This window comes from Hemicordylus capensis, chromosome 4, assembly GCF_027244095.1.
Source record: "Hemicordylus capensis ecotype Gifberg chromosome 4, rHemCap1.1.pri, whole genome shotgun sequence".
NCBI classification, from domain to species: Eukaryota; Metazoa; Chordata; class Lepidosauria; order Squamata; family Cordylidae; genus Hemicordylus; species Hemicordylus capensis.
Genome location: NC_069660.1, coordinates 53,278,818 through 53,298,638, shown reverse-complemented (window position 1 = coordinate 53,298,638; position 19,821 = coordinate 53,278,818). Strand labels below are relative to the sequence as shown.

General features: G+C 45.1%; 1 protein-coding gene across 6 annotated transcripts in view; it reads right to left on the bottom strand.

Annotated features, from left to right (window-relative positions):
* The window catches only part of SYT2 (synaptotagmin 2), a 221,367-nt gene that overhangs the window by 95,373 nt on the left and 106,173 nt on the right, over positions 1-19,821 (bottom strand). The window contains exon 1 of one of the 6 annotated variants that reach the window (XM_053247074.1): positions 3,528-3,671. The exons of the other annotated variants lie outside the window; for them this stretch is intronic. The gene's annotated coding sequence lies outside the window, so the exon portion shown is untranslated. Of the gene's footprint in view, positions 1-3,527; positions 3,672-19,821 lie in introns of those variants that run through there. 6 annotated transcript variants of the gene reach the window in all.

Here is a 19,821-nt window from a genome sequence, read left to right as displayed (position 1 = left end):
TGGATGTGGGCCATCTCCAACCTCAGAGACACGATGTCTCTCAATACCAATTGCAGGAGAACAGCAGCAGGAGAAAGGGCATGCTCATACCTCTTGCCTGTGGGCTCCCTAGAGGCATCTGATGGGTTACTGTGTGAAACAGGATGCTGGACTAGATGGGCCTTGTGCCTGACCCAGCAGGGCTGTTCTTATGTTAACGAAAGTAACCACTTTAGCTCAGAGGTTCCCAACCCGTGGGACTCCAGATGTTGCTGAACTACAACTGCCATCATCCACAGCATAATATATTGTAGCTGGGGGTGATGGGAGTTGTAGTCCAGCGCCATCTGGAGGGTCACAGGTTGGGAACTTCTGCTTAGGCCACTTGCTGGTTTGTTTCCAAAGTGAGTCAGTCCAGTGTACCTTCCATTCTAGTCAGCACCAAGCAAACCTTGCAGAACAACAATTAATCCTGCTGCACTAATTCTCAAGTTCTCACATATTCATTTCAACAAGGTTCAGATCAGGACTGATTTCTAGGCCCAACGTAAAATTAGGGGTCCATTTCAAAAGCCAACAACCACCTAATGGCACAGCGGGGAAGTAACTTGCCTAGGGTGCAAGAGGTTGCCGGTTCGAATCCTCGCTGGTATGTTTCCCAGAGACTATGGAAAACACCTATATCGGGCAGCAACAATATAGGGAGATGCTGAAATGGTAAACCCCGCCTGTATTCCACCAAAGGCAACCACAGGGCTCTGTGGTTGCCAGGAGTTGACACCGACTCGACGGCACAACTTCAACAAAAGCCAAGGACGGGTTCCAGTTCCAAACAGCCGAACAGACTGAACTGGCAGTGTGTGCTCTTTTCTCCGGATCCTGGGAAGTTAAGTCACCCGTGAGGCTGAACTGGTTAACATTTACACAGCATCTTTAGGGCCTTGGAGCAAAGATGCTATTGACAGCACTTCCACTGGTGCAGAGAGCAAGGATGGAAATAAATTTCTATGCAAAGAATGTTTGCTGGGGAGGCGTGAGCTAATTCCTACTCAGGGCATGTTCGCACTAACAAGATTCCTCTAGGGCACTTTATCCCCAAGAGCTTTGGAGTAGTAGTAGAGAGCATATACAGGTCTGTGGCTGGCAGCTGCAGCTTTAACTCATCATTACCTGAGACGGAGCATTTGGGGGTGAATATGCATCCCTCAGGGTAACCAGCATGCCCAGTGAAGGATGCTTTATTGCAGTGTAAACAGTAATGATACAGATTCAAGCTGAGCAATGGCTGTAATCTAGAGCAGACTCAGGAGTCACGTTTTGTTCCGTATTACTAAACAGAGTCATTTCAAGTTTCATTTATTTATTTATTTAACCCTTATCTATCTAGATCTCTCTCCCCTTCTCTGTACAAAAATCAATGAGTTAAAAGAGAAAGTAAAGAATATAAGAATGGCAGTAGCCACTATTGACCAGATGCCACCACTCTCCACTTTGAAACCTGCAGTTCTTTGTGGATATTATGCTTTAACAATGCATAATATTATGCTTTATGCTTTAACAACACATAATCCACGTTTTAGAAGAGGGGCTGAGAGAGAAAATCAGCAGCAGACAGACGAGAGTCACACGTGAAATTTCAGAGTGGTTTTGGACTTGTATTTAAACACTCCAGAACCATGACCCTACCTTGAATACATGTGCAGCTTCTGCATAACGCGACAGTAATCAAAATGTATTTTCCTCCTAGCTACCCCACCTAATGTGTGGGAACTGCATTTTCTCAACCTGCAATATTTTGTTGCTCCGATTATGCAATCTTCTCCCCCCCACCCCACTACTGTACTTCTCTCTTAACATATGAAGTGCTGTGGAATGTGGCTGCCCAACTGCCAGTGGTACCGACTGGCCAATACCTGTGACATCACTGGTGGCATGCAACTTCTCCTCAACCTCACATCCATGACATTTTATGATCATTTTTAAAAATGTTTTTAAAATGCTGATGCTGAGCACTCCCCAGTGTACAAATTCCACTCAGTGGGAACATTCATATAACCTTTAGAAAGGTGGTGATGATGATAAAATATCCAAGCTATCCTCTCCTCTGCAAAAATTCTCAGTTTGTAAACTGTTTCCCTCCTTAAAAAAAAAAAAAAAAGTACTACATGGTTTATTCCCGCTTCCAAGCACTGGACAGTAGAACTCTGTAGCACATGACTTCTAGCTTTATTAACACACACACCACTGCAACACATCTAACCCCCCTCCCTTCTGCAGTAAACTACTTCTCAGTTCATTGCTAGGGAGGGGTGTAGGCTATTAGGCTAGTAGTACTAGCTAGTTGAGGACTAAGGCTAGTGTAGCAACTGAAAACGTAGCTCTTTACTGTCATCTGGACAGGCTCCCAGTGGAGAAAAACAACTCTATAATGTCCAAGTCTTCTATGATCCCTACAATGTTCTTTTAAAACATATTGTTTAAAGCAAACGAAGGGTTATGGGACATGCAAGACTTTAAAAAAAACAAAACAAAAACACCCAACAACAAGCATTTGACAATCTAGCATTGCTGCTTCCCTGTAGCTCTGGAACGGAATAGTCCATAAGCTCCAGTTCAGCATTTTGCTAGCAACAAGCCTTCTTCCCTTGACTCTTGGGCTCTGGGAACTGGGTGCCCCTTCCTGCTTCCGGGCTTAATTTGAGCCAAGGCTCAGCCCTGCAACATGAGAAGCATTTCTGAGCATGTGCAGAGTGTCAAACCACCTATGTAACCACTAACTAGCTGGAGACAGGGCAAAGGCTTCAAAGCTAGAAGGTCATTCTGACACGAACTTCAGCCAAGATTCGACACCGGCCGCCGGCACCACTTTTAGAAATGAATCACTACAGATGGTAAATACAATTAAAAGACAGACAGTTGTCTGGTGGAGCAACCCCTCCTCCCCGCCTAGATCTCTGCTGCTGCAGTTTCCATCCTCCGCTTCACACCTTCATTCCTGAAAGGAGAGTCGCGCTGCCGCTCACGCCTGCCTAGGGAAACACACGCTACCCCTCACCTCGTTCTAGATAGGCGATTGCTTGTGTTGGCACTCTACATATGCTCAGAGACACTCTCTTCACCTAGCCCCCATCCCGACCCATCCAACCACTCAAATAAAACTCTCGCTCTGCTTAGGAAGCTGCCTCGCCCTCCCAGGGAGGCGCTAGGGAGCCGTCCGCTTCTGCAACGCGGGCCGCCCTCTGCCTCCTCCTGCAAACTTTCGCCGCAGAGGCTGCCGCACTCCCAGGAACGCCAAGCCAAGGCCGGCCCCTTTCCCTTCCCGCCGGATTTCCCTGGCGGGCGAGCCGTGCTCCCATTAGCCACGCCGTTTGGTTAATCTGCGCCTCTCTCCCGGGGAGTTCCCCAAGCCACTCAGCAGCAGCCGGCCAGAGAGACGCGCTTGCGATCGGCGGCGCTGGAGCTGGCAAGCCGTGCCGGGGCGGGGGGGATTCCCTCCCCCTCTCGGGGTCTCCACCCCAAGCCACGAGGAGCCGACGCTGCAGTCTTACCAGGTGGGCGGGAGCTGTGGGCGCTGCCTCTCACCGCCAGCTTGGACGCCGCAGAACTTGGCTCCGTCCTTCGGAAGCTCCCATCCAGGCAGCAGATGCGGCGGCGGGTCCTCCCTCTCCCCTTCCTCCCCCGCCTTCCCTCTGCAGTAGTACAAATACACCGCGCGCCCCGCTCTCGCTCTCTCAATTGTCATGCTTCTCACATCCGGCTGCATACAACGCGCCTGCTGGCCCTACCTCTCAGGGTGATCCCTGAAAAGGGGAAAGCTCCTGGCTGAGCCAGAGGACGTGCCGCACTCCCGGCCCAGCCGCAGCCCTTCCTCCTAGGCTGAAATCAAGTTGGGAATAGGAGAACTGGGGAGCCGTCCAAGGAAGCAAGGCTGACATTCAGGCGCTTGTAAAAGGCAGCGGCATGGTCCAGAACATCCTTCATTAGCCCCTAGCACATCCAAGTTACTGTATTTATCTGAATCCAAGACTAGGTTCCCCCCCAAGTTTTTTTGATATTAGAAATCGGGAGGGTGTATTAAATTCAGAGTCCTGTTCCTTTTGAGTAAATGCAGATACCTCCTGAATTTAACCTCTACTTGTTAAGGGGGCCATCTTAAATTCAGATTCGTCTTCTATTCGGGTAAATATGATATTGTATTTACATTCAGTTGGAATTGCTGTGCTTTCTCCAATGCAATCCGAGATCTGCTGGAAACTGTTTGTATTCTGATGTTTTCCCCCAGTAGTCTTCTGAGCATGTGCAGAATACAGATCTCTCTTCCCAATGGATATCTCCTCATGTCTGGGACTAGAAACACAGCTGCTAGTTTAGAAAGTGGAATTAACAGTGCAGTCCTAAATGGGTATGTTTGAAGTTTCATTCCAATGAGATTAACTCTCTTGGGAGATCATGGTTTGACCAAGCTGACCGTCATGGCTGAAAGGCAATTTGAACCTGAATTTGAAAGAGCCAGCATGGTGTAGTGGTTAGAGTGCTAGACTAGGACTGGGGACCGAGTTCAAATCCCCATCCAGCCATGATACTTGCTGGGTGACTCTGAACCAGTCACATCTCTCTTAGCCTAACCTACTTCACAGGGTTGTTGTGAGGAGAAACTTAAGTATGCAGTACACCGCTCTGGGCTCCTTGGAGGAAGAGCGGGATATAAAAATGTTAAATAAATAAATAAATAAATCTCACATGTCCAAATTCATGATTTGTACATTGGATTTTGAGTTGTAAGAGAATTGTGTGTGCTGAGTGCAGAAAGCAGGTTGGGGTGGATTTCCAGTATTGCTTTCACCTGGATGGTTGTTTCCCCTCACAGACTGGGGAAATATATGACTAAGAAAAGCAGAAACACATTTCCATCAGTTTTGCTAAGCAGTGATACTTTAGGAGTGCAATCATATGCATGAGAAAGCAAGGTGAAATTCAGTGCTCAAGGTTCAAAACATGTATGAGCTCAGGCTAAATGTACACCTGCACACGCTTGGGAGTAAGCCCCACTGAATACAGTGGGATATACTTTTGCAAAGGATTTCCCCCTGGATTCTCTTGCATGCTGCAATTATAGCAGAGGAGCACCAAGGTCAACCTTTCTGCACAAGCCAGTGGTTCAAATTCCTGCCCAGTTCTGGACTGCTAAAGATGATATTGGAAATTGAAGACTAGTCAGGAAGATCTAGATGGAATCTATCTGTCAGTCAGAGTGCCTTCTGAAAATGGCACCATTTGTTCCAATCCTCCTCCACCAAGAAAAATTGATTTTGATTGATTTTTGAAAATAATTGATAATGCAATAAAGGGAAGAAATGTGGCTAATGCTATCAGGAAGCTGAGGCTGGCTGTAAAACTGCCGAGCTTGAGACGTACAGCTGCAGCAATAGAAGCCATTCCAAATTGCCATTGATTTGATCATAACCAGCTAATTGATTCTAGCCAAGGCCTCTCTCGTCTCCAAGGCACAGATTTCTTTATCAAGCCTGGCATTCATTTTACCTGAGCCTATACCACAAATGTAACAAAAAGCAAATTATAGGAGTACAATCTTCTAGTTCGTAAGTCTTTTGAGGTTAACTTCTTTTTGCTTCTTGCCAAATGGGGAAAAGTTTCTCGCTTGCATTCATAGTGTTGTAGGTAGGCTGCATTATTACTGTAGAGTGAATAAGTTATTGCTTGGCCTTAAAGCTGCCCCTCATCAGGATATAAGATTTGACAAAAGAATGGAGGGGTAAGGCACCCTCACCCACCCTTAAAGATGTGCCCCCCTGCCTTCGAACCACCCCCGTCAGTTCCGGGCACATCCCTACCTGAAACCTTGGAGAGCGGCTGCCAGTCAGTGTAGATAATACTGAGCTAGATGGACCAATGGTCTGACTCAGTATAAGACAGCTTCCTATGTAATAGTTAGGGATGGTTTCTGGATGTGAAATCTCTCTGGAATGTCTGAAATGGGGAAAGCCATCAGAGTGCCAAAGGATAGCAATTATAAATAATACCTATGTTACAGTCATCTGTGCAACCTTGAATATACCCCATCTGTATTCACCCTGTGCATTAAAAGAAGCATCGAAAAACGATGCATGCTCCTCTGATACCACATCATAATGTGCATGCATAATGAGTTCTCATGAATAGATGTGTAAGTCTGCTTAGATTGTTCTCTTCTTTCATCATTCTGCAACCAGTCGACGGGGGTATGCATGCATGAGACTGTGCAAATTCAGCATTTATTCATCTTCATTTATTTCCAGAACAAGAAACCATGTATGTATGGGAAAGTGTCAAAACTTAGTACTAGGTTAGGAAGCAGATATGACATGTGAGAAGAATGTAACCTGGACACACCTGAAGATCTTTCACGTAGAAGCAAACCTAACTGCAAACACTGAAGCAAATGTAATGTGCCATAGCAATTTGGCTACTGTTGCAGAGATTTGGTTGCCACTGGAGTTTCCCCCCGCCCCTCTAATTTTTCAGTGCCAACCATCTTGGCTGCAGACTTGCCAGATCTTCCAAGTGGATTAGACTGAATACTTAGTGGACGCTTAGGCCTATGGCCCGGGTGCCTTCCTACATGGGGCTGCCTTTGTACGTAGTCTGGAAACTACAGTTGGTACAGAATACAGCAGCCATTTTTGTCACTGGGTCATCTTGGAGAGAACACATTACTCCTGTGTTGAAAGAGCTATACCGGCTGCTGCTAAGTTTCTGTGCAAAATACAAAGTGCTGGTTATAACCTATAAAGCCCTTAATGGCTTAGGACCTGGGTATTTCAGAAAACATCTTTTTCATTATAAGCCACATCACTCATTGAGTTCATCCAGAGATGTTCATCTCCAGTTGCCACCGACTCATCTGGTGGGCACATGGGGACAGGCCTTCTCTATTGCTGCCCTGAGACTGTGGAATGTGCTACCTACTGAAATACAAGCTTCCCCATCTCAGACAACTTGTAAAAAGCACTTGAAAACTTACCTCTTCACCCAAGCTTTTTAATCTGACTCCAGTTTTAAATTATGTTAAGGTTTTTATTTCCTGTGTTTTAACCTGTTTTATGTTGCTGTAAACTGCCCAGAGACTAAAGTTTGGAGCAGTGTACAAATTTGATAGATAAATAAATAAAGAATCATGAGAACTCTTTCCTGATCCCCAACTGGCAATGTGCCAAACCCATGTGAAGCCTGCATTGGCAATCTTAGTTCTGAAGTTGGCTTGACAATGTTGGTTTTGTACATTGGCAAATGGGAACGGGGAGGATTTCCGAGTTCTTGCATTTGCTCTATGAGAACACGTGTGCCATAGGGAACTCCAGATTTTTGCACAGTCTATATTAGATTGATTGTGAAAAGCAGCCCTAAGACAGCTTCGTATATTCAGTATTGATGCAATATAAAACCAAGTATTTGCATGTTGTATTGATAACATTCCCACAGTGCTCCTGTTCCCTGGAAAAATTAATCAGGAACCATGGCCAGTTATATTGCCATCCTAAAGCCCTTCCTGTATCATCACATTTTGGCTTTCCTGTTTTATTACTAACTCCAAGATGTATGTGTGTGTGTGTGTGTGTGTGTGTGTGTAAACAAACAGACTAGACAATGTGGCAAGTTGTGTCCACAAAATCTATGTCTTAAGCTTCATCGTAGCTGGCCCAGTTCACAGTGATACATGAAAAGCACTGTAGAAATTAGCCTTGAGGGAAGAAGGGTTTTTGCAGCCAGTGTTTTGCACGGCTCAGTTTTTGAATCTCTATGTGCCCATCAATGAAACCCTGTTGCTTCTGAGCTAATCAACAGCCTAGATATCTCTCAGGGGGGTGAAAAGTGAATGTAGGAGTTTCTGTCTTTTCTACCTATTCAGAGGAGCATAGTCTACGTTTCTGACCACAGGGGCTGGAATCTGTTGATGCTCCTGTTATTAAAAACATGTATAATATGGTGCAAGTTTTCCACTTCACATACATTATTTCAATATTTGATCATTACAACAACTCTTTAGGGTAGGCTTGTATCATATCCCCACATTAGGGGTGTGCACGAAACTGGAGGGGGGATAACTTTAAGGGTGGGGTCGGGTGCACTTACCACCCCCCACTGTGTTTCCCCCACCGGCATTCAGTTTTCTAAAAGACCATTGGGGTGGCAGTGTACCTCCCTGCCGCCCCATTTGCCCCATTGTCTGGATGTACCCAGAAGTAGCTGATGTGCCTGCATGCGTGTGCATGTTGCACAAGCATGCCTGATGTGCTTGCTTGCGAGTGCAACATGCACACAAGAGCACCTGGCACATGCAGGCGCATTAGCTGCTTCTGGGTACATCCGGACAACGGGGCAAATGAGGCAGCAGAGAAGTACACTGCCACCCCGATGGACTTTTAGAAAACTGAGTGCCAGTGGGGCAAACATGGTGTAGGGGTGTGTACCCTCCCTTCCCCTTAAATTTACCCCCCCCCCCATCGAACCGGCAGAACCGCTGGTCGGTAAACCGGTTTGAAGGTCCATAAAGGGCCTCCGAACTGGTTCCATGCACATCCCTACCCCACATCGCAGTGGGAGAGGGCAGGTTATCTAAAGCCACCTGCAGAATTCATGGCGAGGAAGCAAATTGAACCCCAGACTTCTCAGCACACTGCTCACAATTCACTGCACAAGTTCTCATGGATACACACTCCCCTGATCTGGGCTCTGCTCTGTGATACACATCAGCATTGGCTACATCCACTGGAAACCAGCTGCTGCATCGGTGATTGATTTTTCCAAGGAAGGCGAATGATGAATGCTAACATAGGACGGAGAGGCGGAGAGACAAAACCGCAAGGAGAGTAGAAGGCATGCAGCGAGCTGTGTGACAGGATCTTCCAGACTCATCACACAGCTGATTGCTTAGGGATGAGGACATGCAGGGCGCCTCCGGACTGGGCCTGTTGGGCTGTGGAGGTGGTTAACTTCCTAATTAGAAAACAGTCGAATTGTCTTTTTGTTTTCCCTGCTGAGCAGATGGATTAAATGGCTTGTGAAGACTCTTTTATTTCTTGCTCTGATTATGGAGGGGGCTGCACTGAAGCTCTAACAGCCTCTCAGGGACAATACTTGACAAGCTGCACTTGGAAGGGGTATTTCTACTTCTCTTTTTGCTAAGGCAACATCATTCCAAGCTGTTCCCACATCCCCCTTTGCTGATTGCTAAATAGCTGCTGGGTTTTCTTACTACTTTTAAAGTTTGTCCGCAAGGGAGTGTTGTGCCAAGTTAACTGGAAGTAGAAATTTAAACTGGTTTCATTAAACCACATTCAACTTCCATCTGGGCATTCTGAGATGACTTTAAGAAGAAATGACTTCTCTTTTAAATGCAAGCATTTTTAATTTATGTGCCTAAGTGGTGTAAATGTTTTCTCAGTGAAATTAGGGGAGGGGGAGTATATTAATTTAGCATAAATGTATGAGCCTTGCTGCATCAGACCAAGAGTGCATCTAATCCAGCATCCTGTTTTCAACAGTGGACATCTAGATTATTATCATTAAGAATACTTGTATGTTTTTCAACCAAAATATTCACAAAGAAGTTTATATAGCAAAAGGAATGAGAAAAAGAATTAGAAAATGGGTTTCTGTCTCAAGGGGTTTGGGAATTTGCCTGGTTGTTGTTTTTAAAACAGTTACTGTAAAGGATTGGATAATGTCGTGAGATCAATTTCTTTATCTGAACTGATAGGCATTTTACCAGATGGTGTTTAGGCACATGCCTTTCAGGTGGGCTAAAAGGCATGTGGAGCTCATATAATGCACTCCATACCTAGTCTATGGCTACTTTATGAACCTAAATTGGCTTAACTTTCATCATTACTTACAAAGAACTGAAGGAATTGTAGGGACTATTAGGAAATCCTAAGAGCTGATTTACCTATTATGCAGAATGAAGTGGAAAACTGAACTGGCAGCAGTCTAGACTGTAGAACTTCAAACTGCAGTCAGGGAGGGAGAAACTTATCTAAATGCTTCCCTGCATAAAAATGCACTCTTCATGTTCCGGTCTGTCTTCTCTGAAGTGCCAGTTTACTACATGTGGGGAGGTTGTTTTGTTTTAAACATGGGAGGATTTTTTTAAAAAAAATCTCCACTTGCAGCCTGAAGTGATGCAAGCCCAAAATTGTACCATGTACCTAGTGTTGTAACAGGTACATAATTAATTGTCAAAGAGAATGTTTGGCAGCCACCCTAAGTACTATGCTTAGGGGTTGTGAGCTGGGAGAGAGGCATAACAATTAAATCAGAGGAATACTGGCGTATATAAGTGTAACACAAGAATTAATTCTTTCTTCATCCAAATGGTTATCAAAGTGCAACAAACAGAAAGGGCAAACTCAGGCGATGATGATGATGATGATGATGATGATGATGATTGAGGATAGTGGACATGATGCACAGGGCCTCTGCCTCAGCAACACAAACTATGTCAGGGCTTCTGTGGATGCAATAAGGCAGCTTCAATGTTCTGGTGCAAACACAGAATAATGAACTCACTAGAACAGTAGACACAACCGCTCCTAAGCATCCTCTCCGACCTGCTTCAAAGTCAGACCCGTGGTATTCGGAAGAACTACATGAGCTAAAGTGGTGAAGTAGACGACTACAGTGCAAGTGGAGGAAGATTTGGTGTGAATCTGACAGATCACAACACAGAGCACATTTGAAGATCTTCTAGGCTCTAGTAGTGCAGGCAACAAAGAAGTGGTTCTTTTCTGCTCACATTGCTTCCACAAAGTCATGTCCAAAAGAGTTGTCTAGGGTTGTGCTAGAAAAAGTACTAGAATTGGCAGAAATGGCGAAATTAACATCACTACTAAGAAATAAATATGAAGAATTTAAAAAAGAATGGAACCCTCTTCTTGTCTATCTAAAAATGCATCACAAAATGGATTTCTGTCAGGCTTTCAAGGGCTAACAACAAATGTTTCAAAAACACCCCAAAGTTGTTTTCTATATGAACTACTGGGGAGAGAATGTTTACTCTATAGGCAAGATCCGGTTATTGTTAACAACACTTGTTCCATTGATGAGATGGAAGTCTTTATTCTGTGTGTTTGTGAGTGTTTGTATTATTTGTGTTTGTTCTTTTGTGTTGTGAAAATTGAATAAAAAGTATAAAGGTTAAAAAACACAAAAGAGTTGTCTAGGGTTGTGAGGGAGATCCCCCTTGAATTTGTCCCCTCCCCCTTGAATTTGAACTTGTAACCATCAGTCACTCCCTGTGACATTGTGAAGAGGTAACTATGGGAAGGCAATGATAGAGGTGTGTAAAATTATGCATGGAGTAGAGAGAGTGGACAGAGAGAAATTTTTCTCCCTCTCTCACAGCATTACAACCAGGGGTCATCCCATGAAACTGAAGGTTGGGAAATTAAGGTCAACAAAAGAAGTACTTTCTCACATAGCACATAATTAATCTATTGAATTCTCTGCCACAGGATGTGGTGATGGCCCTAGTTTGGATGGCTTTAAAAGCAGCTTAGACAAATTAATGGAGGTCTATCAATGGCTACTAGTCTGGTGGCAATAGGCCACCTCCAGCCTCAGAAGTAAGATGCCTCTAAATACCAGTTGCAGGAGAGCAACAGCAAGAGAGAGGGCCTGCCCTCAGCTCTTGCTTGTGGACATCTCAGAGGCATCTGATGGGCCACTGTGTGAAACAGGATTCTGGACTAAATAGGCCTTGATCCAGCAGGGCTGTTCTTATGTTCTAGGCTTCCCTGTGGTCTGTTCTCAGATCTAGCTTTGTACCTTATTCATTCATTCATTCGATTTCTATACCGCCCTTCCAAAAATGGCTCAGGGCAGTTTAAACAGAGAAATAATAAATAAACAAGATGGATCCCTGTCCCCAAAGGGCTCACAATCTAAAAAGAAACATAAGACGGACACCAGCAATAGTCACTGGAGGTACTGTGCTGGGGGTGGATAGGGCCAGTTACTCTCCCCCTGCTAAATAAATGAGAATCACCCAGTTAAAAGGTGCTTCTTTGCCAGGTTAGCAGGGATTACATTCTTATTAGAATGTTACAATAACTTGGTTCTCTTAGTGAATTTTCTAGAAGTAACAGGTGGCTGTACATGTTAAGACTGGATTTTGGAGAATTTGGACCAGTGTTGTCACTTTTTGAAGACTGTTCTCCACTTGATAAAGACTAATATAGAAACAGAGGTCACCATTGTGGATGTGTGGACTTGTTTGTAAGAGACCATATTACGCTTCACACAGTGGACTTCACCATTCCTCCAATGCAAACTATTTTGTTTTATTTATGTGATTTCCAATTGTTATCTTTTGTTTTATCAAAAATTGAGAATATCTTTGATTATAAAATTATAGTGGACCAAGTTATTGCATGCTCTTTATGGCATAGTTTGTGCATAGTATTGTGGGGATCTTATTGTTTCTTTGGCCACTGTGTAAAACAGGATACTGGACTAGATGGGCCCTGGGCCTGATCCAGCAGGGCTGTTCTTATGTTCTAGGCTTCCCTGTGGCCTGTTCTCACACCTTTTTGATAAAGTATATATGGAGAAGGAACTATATGGATTGTATTTTATGCACACACTGTCCTTGATTATACAGCTCCTTATAAGCATGTCGATGATTCATTGTTTGCTGCAAAATGCTGGCAAATGATATGGTAAAGAGTGGGATCAAGCCACAACTCAGTGGCAGAGTATCTGTTTAGATGCAGTTTTAACTCAGTGATAGAGCATTTGCTTAGCATGCAGAATGCCCAAGGTTCAATCCCTGGCATCACCTGGGAGTGATTCTCACATGGCTTCATGCTGCGGGGTAAATGTTGAGAGAAGCCACTTTGAATCACACTCGTGGCATTGAGGGAAGCAGCCCCTCCCCTCTGCTCTCGGGTTTGCTTTTGATGCAAGTTCACATGTTTTCCTTTGTGTTTTCCTTCTAGCCAATAGTGTTTGTGCGGGGGGAGAGTACTGAAGAGCTACATCTGCATTTGTAAAGAGAGTATCCTTCTTATCATGCTAATGATTCTACATCAGTGCCTCTCCCTATTTGTTCCTGCGTTTTCAGAAAAAGTAGCTTACCAGCATTTAAAAAACCCGGAAATACCTTGAGATACGCTAGAATTCACAAGACAAAGCCCGATTTGTGTGTGGAGTGGGTCCGAGAATCTCAAAGGGACTTCAGCACTGTTCCCTCTAAGGCATGCACACATGCGCACGGGCACAGGTTTTTGGGTGTCCGCTCAGTTCTTTTTAGATGCTGCTCAGACTGAATCAGGAAGGCCCCACTCTGAATGCAGGTGTGCTCACACTGCCTTGATACTGCCGCCCAGAACAAAACTCATTCCACACAGAGATGGAAAAAAATAGAGGGACCACTAGACTTCAGGGTAAGTTTGGCTGGTGTGTGAACACACATGATGAGGCTATTCTCACGATCAGCCAAATGTGAACTAAGGGAGCCTAGCTGTGCTGCAACGGGAGCTTCGCTAAGCCTCCCAAAGTACCCCTCCCCATAGACGAGGTTAACGGAGCGAGCGCTCCATTAACCTCATCTTTTTGATCGTGTGTCAGCCTCCTGGGCTCAGGGGTCTCTCTAGGATGCCCCGCGTGCTTGCACGGGGCATCTTGGAACTTCCGGGGGCCACATGGCCCCAGATCCCCTCAGCCCATGATGAAGCTCCATGATGGAGCCAGCAGCCATGTGGGTGGCTGATCCGGCTGCCCAAGGCTGCTTCTTGATCATCTGCAGGGAGAGCAGGCTAAGCCCGCTCTCCCCGCAAACCCCCTTACGGTTCTTCTCACTGATCGTGAGAAGAGTCTCACTCTCTTCTGAAGGAGATTTGGGCGGGGTAGAAGCCCTGTGTTTAAAGCCTCCCGGTAGGCTGGGGAGGAAACTCCTGGCTGAAACCCTGGAGAGTTGCTGCCAGTCAGTACCGAGCCCACTTGACAAATAGTCTGACTCCGTGTATATATAATGTTCATAATCTTTTACAATTTCATCCTGTGCCCTGTGAGACAGAACACAAAGATCCCCATTTTACAGATGAGGAACTGCAGACAGAAAGGCAGGTGAGTGAAAGTAAAGTTGCGAGAATGGCACAAAAACGCCCCATGAGAACTTAGCTGAAGTGGCCTTCCTGTTCAAACCTTGTACACTATCCACTGGACCACCTGTGAAAACAGACCTTTTCTTTTAAAGAAGCATTACTTTGAGGCAAAACACTAGAAACAGATTTGTCACTAGCTTTATTCTGGCATTAATAATCCTCTTTCCTCTCTCAACATAGTTCCTCCTCAGAGGTCACATTGCTTGATGGACATTACTGGGGAAAAGGCTTGTAGCCTCCCCATGAGCTAGAGAAGCATCAATAGTCCTAATTGTTGCCACTTATGAATCCTTGGGATTACTGCCATCTGTCGCAGATGCCGGGATTTTCCAAGCTACAGTGCAGTCAATTCAATTTTCATACAAACCACGTCCAGAGCAGGAATAAGAACTATAGTGCATTCATGTGAATCGTAAGGTTACCCTGGGATGGTGTACTGCAGTCTGTTTTTGTGTGATAAAGGGAATGCTTGCCCCAAATTTATTCTGGAGAATGGTGGGTGCTTTAAAGAGTTTTTCCAGAGGACTGCTCCCTCCCACTCCCCACACAGCTGAGGATGCATCATCTGAATGGCACATGGTGGGACAGAAGTGCCAACAGGTGCCTAGTTGTGTCCCAAAGCCAGTGAATCTCCAACAAGCTGGGCCACAGAACATACACAGTGACCAAGAGAAGTGCTTCTCCCACCTATAAGTAGCCCTCCTGGCTTTTCCCCTTACTCCTGGAGTTCTCAAACTTGAATCCACAGATGTTGTAAGACTACAACTCCCATCATCCTCCCCTCTGGCCATTGGGGCTGGGGATGATGCAAGCTATAGTCCAACAATATCTGGGGACCCAAGTTTGAGAACCTTGGCCTTATTCCATAGCAAATCAAAGCAGCAAGGCAAAGGGTTATAGCAATGAATGCAAGGGATCAGGGCTATTTTTAATGCGGAACCAGGCGCAGAAATTGTGGTTCTATAAGAACATTGGTTCTGTTCAAACATTCAAGGCATGCAAAGGTTTTTACAATGTTGGATGAGGTAAAGAGTGACTGATAACAAGGATAATAGTAATGTGAATAGTCCAGGCTCCTCTGGAATCCAGACCCTGATCAAGGACCACTATTTCTCCTCCCCTTGCCAAAGACGCTTCCTGGAGACTCCATTGCTACTACTCCCCACAGCACCAATTAACAGAACACTCTGATTTTAACAGTGTTGTCAAATTCTGACTTCTGAGGATTTTCTCCCACTCTGTATAGGCGTCCAGATGCCATAGAATGTGACTCCAAGCCATGAAGTATATGTGCACAGACAAGGGAAATGCACAGGGGTGAAAGGTAGCAGTACATGCTATATATGAATCACATTCACATTCCATTGTGCAGTTCTGAAAGTTCCTTTCTTTATAAGCACTGCAATGGGGTCATACTTGCCCCACACCCACCCTATCTCAACTCTGTTGTTCCCATGATGCAAGAAAGAGACAAGTCCTGCCTTCCCATCAATGGATCTCCCACTCCTTCTTGAATCAGGGCAGCAAAGAGATGGGAAGTAGCAAGACAGCAGGAATAATGGAGGATACCTGGGTGCTTTCCAGATTAGGCCCTGCAATGGGGTCACATCATATCTCGGAAATGTGCTTCCACATTTCCTGCGTTGTGACACTGCAGCCCCTATGCGGACAGCAGGGTGCCGTTCACATTTCCAATGCCTTGTTTTGAATTTAATCATTGTGATGTAGAGCTAGGACGCCGTATATCCGGTGTAAAGAAGTTGCTGTTTTTTGGGGTTGTTTGTTTCTACGAGACTGCTCCCCTTGCTGTTTACATTTAAAATGTGACTTGCCTGAATAGAGGCATTTTGCTGCTGTTGAGTAGCTAGTCTGGAAAGCACCCAGATATCCTCCATTATTCCTGCTGTCTTGCTACTTCCCATCTCTTTGCTGCTGATTCTTTTCCTTCCTTTCTGGTTGCTTCCATTTCTGCTTTTGTATCTTCAAGGCCAAACCATGCCATTGGCTATAGAGACTGAGAGAGCCAACTATGGAGCATGCCTGCATCCTGGGGGGCCCCTGTACACTGTCCCCACTGGTGGTGGTACAGCCTGCTGCAACAATGAGGCAAAGCATGGAGTAGAATAGAATGGAAGCCTCATTTCTTTGTGTGGTATTCCACATAACAAATGCCGTTAGGCATTATGCACAATGCCAGAGGAGTGAATCCCTTTAAAATCTGTTTTCATACTTTATCTTATAAAGAAAAGTATGAAAACAGGTTTAAAAGGGATTAATTCCTCTGGCATTTTATCATACAATAGGAGTAGAAGGATACATTTGATCCTGTTTTGCAAGCAGCCTTTTTCCACCCACAGGGCTCTCAACATTTTAGCCAAGGAATTTTCAAATATACAGAGGTACCATCTTCATCCCATACTGAAATGGAATGAGTCCATCCATGATATATTCACCCTTTGGGACTGAATCATAAAAACTCTGGATTTAAGCGTTTTGTAGTCTCAGTTCAGGACTGTTCAACATAGTCCTTAGAAACAGTACAGACTAAGCCTAGCCAGATGGCAAACCCCTGAGGCCTGTCAATTTGAGATCCAATTCCAGAGGTTAACATCATCTCTAAGTTATAGGAAAGTATATAGAAAAGTGACTCCTCTGGCGTCACAAGGGTGCTGGTAAACTAAAACTGGAGAAAGGTTATAGTTTTTTCAGAGAGTGAAGTATTAGAATCATAGTTGCACATGATGCATATACTCATTTATTTTTGCCCCACCACCATCTCTGATCAAACCAGTTTTGCAAAGTTTTTATTAACAATTTTAATTGAAAGGTATTATGTGATTTACAACTTGGTCATTCCCTGCCCCTCCGTGTCCACTCCTGCCCTCCCAAAATACCCCCTGCCCACTCTGAGCCAGCCCCACCAACTCAAACTGACCCTCCACACCCCACATGCCTAGATTTCACAGTGTCTCAAAAACATGCCAAAAAATAAAAAAAAACCCACCAAAAATTATGGTGGTAGGGGAAAATGTATCCACCACAGGCAATCACAGCACCTTCCACTCTAAAAATTACTTTTATCCAGTTTATTAAAATATGTATATTTCCTTTCCATGGAAAAACACTGAAGGCAGTTTACAGTGACAAAATGTTAATCAACCCATCCATAACCCAAAAATCAGAAGGGGGGGGGGGAAACCATATTATGTGAGCCTAAAAACCTTTCCTAAAAAGACAAGTCCAGAAAGCCGACAAAGAAGAGGACGTGAACCTCTTTGGGGGTGTCATTTGAGGCCATCAAGAGAGGGGGACAAGTGACCCTCCTGTACTGGGCCCACAGATAGCAGGGAGCCTGCTGCCGCCCCTCTGAGACTCCCATCTCCCTCTCCCCTTGCGGCCATTGTAGCAGCTGGCTACACAGCAAAACTGGTTGCTGCATTAGATTGCAGTTAGACTGACTGCTGCTGCAGCAGTCTAAGGAGAGAGGAAAGAAGAGGCACACCCTCATGGGTGGGAGAAGAAAGACCCAGCCACTAGAGACTGACAATCCACAACCTAGGCCAACATTCCTCAATGAAAGGCCTGAGAGTCCATGTGGCTCCCACTGACCTTGCGCTGTAGATCCTTGACTAAATGTGTCCCCTTAAAGGGAAACTGAACACTCTCTCGCCCCGTACCATCTTGGAAGGTGCTCACGGAGCACTGGGAAGTGTCGTTCTTCCCAGTACTTTCCCCATAGTGCTGCCAGGAAGTTCTACAACAACAAAACCAAATGTTTATATACCGCTTTTCAACAAAAGTTTCCAAAGCAGTTTACATAGAGAAATAATAAATAAATAAGATGGCTCCCCGTCCCCAAAGGGCTCACAATCTAAACACGCACGCAGACATGCTATAGGCACCAGCAACAGGCACTGTGCTGGGGGTGGATAGGGGCAGTTACTCTCCCCCTGCTAATAAAGAGAATCACCACATTAAAAAGGTGCCTCTTTGCCCAGTTAGCAGGGATAACTTCCCAGCAGTCCATGCACACCTTCTAAAATGGTGCTGGGGCTTCGAGGGGCTCTGTTCCTGGCACTGAGAAAGCATAGCACTTAGATCAACACAGAGGGAAATGGCTCTCACACTTCAAGGCGTTTTACCAAGTGCCCCCCCCCCACACACACACTTCAAAAATAGTGAAGACCACTGGCCTAGGTGTGACAGGTGAAAGCCGTGAGAAAGACCCTGCCTCTCATTGCCACCTGTGTACCTCAGATGGTAAGGGCACTCTCAACAGGGTCTCAGGTACTGAATGCAGGATCACATGCACAGAGGCAATCCTTAAGTTACTGTCTGCCTCCAGCCTCAGAGAGGAGACCTAATGAGCACTAAAACGGGTTTAAAACCAAGCCATATGATGAATGGCAGAAACATTATAGTTTCTGCCATTCATAGTAGTGCGTTTTAAATGTTTGTTTTTATGTTTTTTAAACTAGTTGTGTACCACCCAGAGCCTCTGGATGGGGCGGTGGATGGATAGATAGATAGATAGATAGATAGATAGATAGATAGATAGATAGATAGATAGATAGATAGGATAAGAAAAGATAAGATAAGAAAAATTAAAATTTAAAAAATTAGTTAGACTCTCTCAGTTACCCCACTTCCCAGAGCAGTGAGAAGTTCCAGGGGTTTGCAGCATGCCTTGGATTCTGGTTCCTTTGGAAGGAGAGCCACTGCAGACTGACAGTGCCTTTGCAGTATTTGGTTTATTTACACAAATGTACAGGTTGAGCATTGGATGGAGTCAAAAGATAGCTCTTAGAAGTTGTAGCAGGGTGCCCTCCCACAGAGGCGCTCTTACCCCTGGACTTCGGGGCCAAAGTCCGGGGCCTCCACATCCCATAGGGGCCCCCAAATCCTCTTTAGTCTGTAAATGTGTGGATGGGAATATGTTAAGTTGTGTATTGAAATGTTTCTGCTAATGCAATGTACCTGTTTTCTATTCTGACAGTCCTGCAGGCTGGTAAGGCTTGGAACATAGGAAGCTGCCATATACTTAGTCAGACTAATGGTCTATCTAGCTCAGTGCGGCTTCTCCAAGGTTGCAGGCAGGAGTCTCTCTCAGCCCTGTCTTGGAGAAGCCAGGGAGGGAACTTGAAACCTTCTGCTCTTCCCAGAGTAAATCCATCCCCTGAGGGGAATATCTTGCAGTGCTCACACATCAAGTCTCCCATTCATATGCAACCAGGGCAGACCCTGCTTAGCTATGGGGACAAGTCATGCTTGCTACCACAAGACTAGCTCTCCTCTCCCTCTTGCTGCTACCATCTACCTTCCTTTAGGGTAAGGTCCTTACTCCCCCTCCCCTTGGGTATCCTGGACTGGGTAGAGTAGGCCCAAAGCACTTGCCGCCCAATTGGAATCAATAAAGAACCCTCCCAAGACAGGTACAATTGAATTGGTGGCTCCAAGGCTCATTAACATGGTGCTAGGGAACTTCCTCCCCCCTTCCCACAAAGCATTCCAAAGCAGTCTTATAGAAGAGAGAGGAGTTGGTTTTTTTCATTCTCTGAAGCACTTGATTGTTGAGAAAATATAAGGGTTGGTAATAGGAAAAACAAATCAGTTAGCAGGATTCACAGGCACACTAAAACAAAAGAAGAAACAATCTAACACAATGAGGCTATTCCCAGGA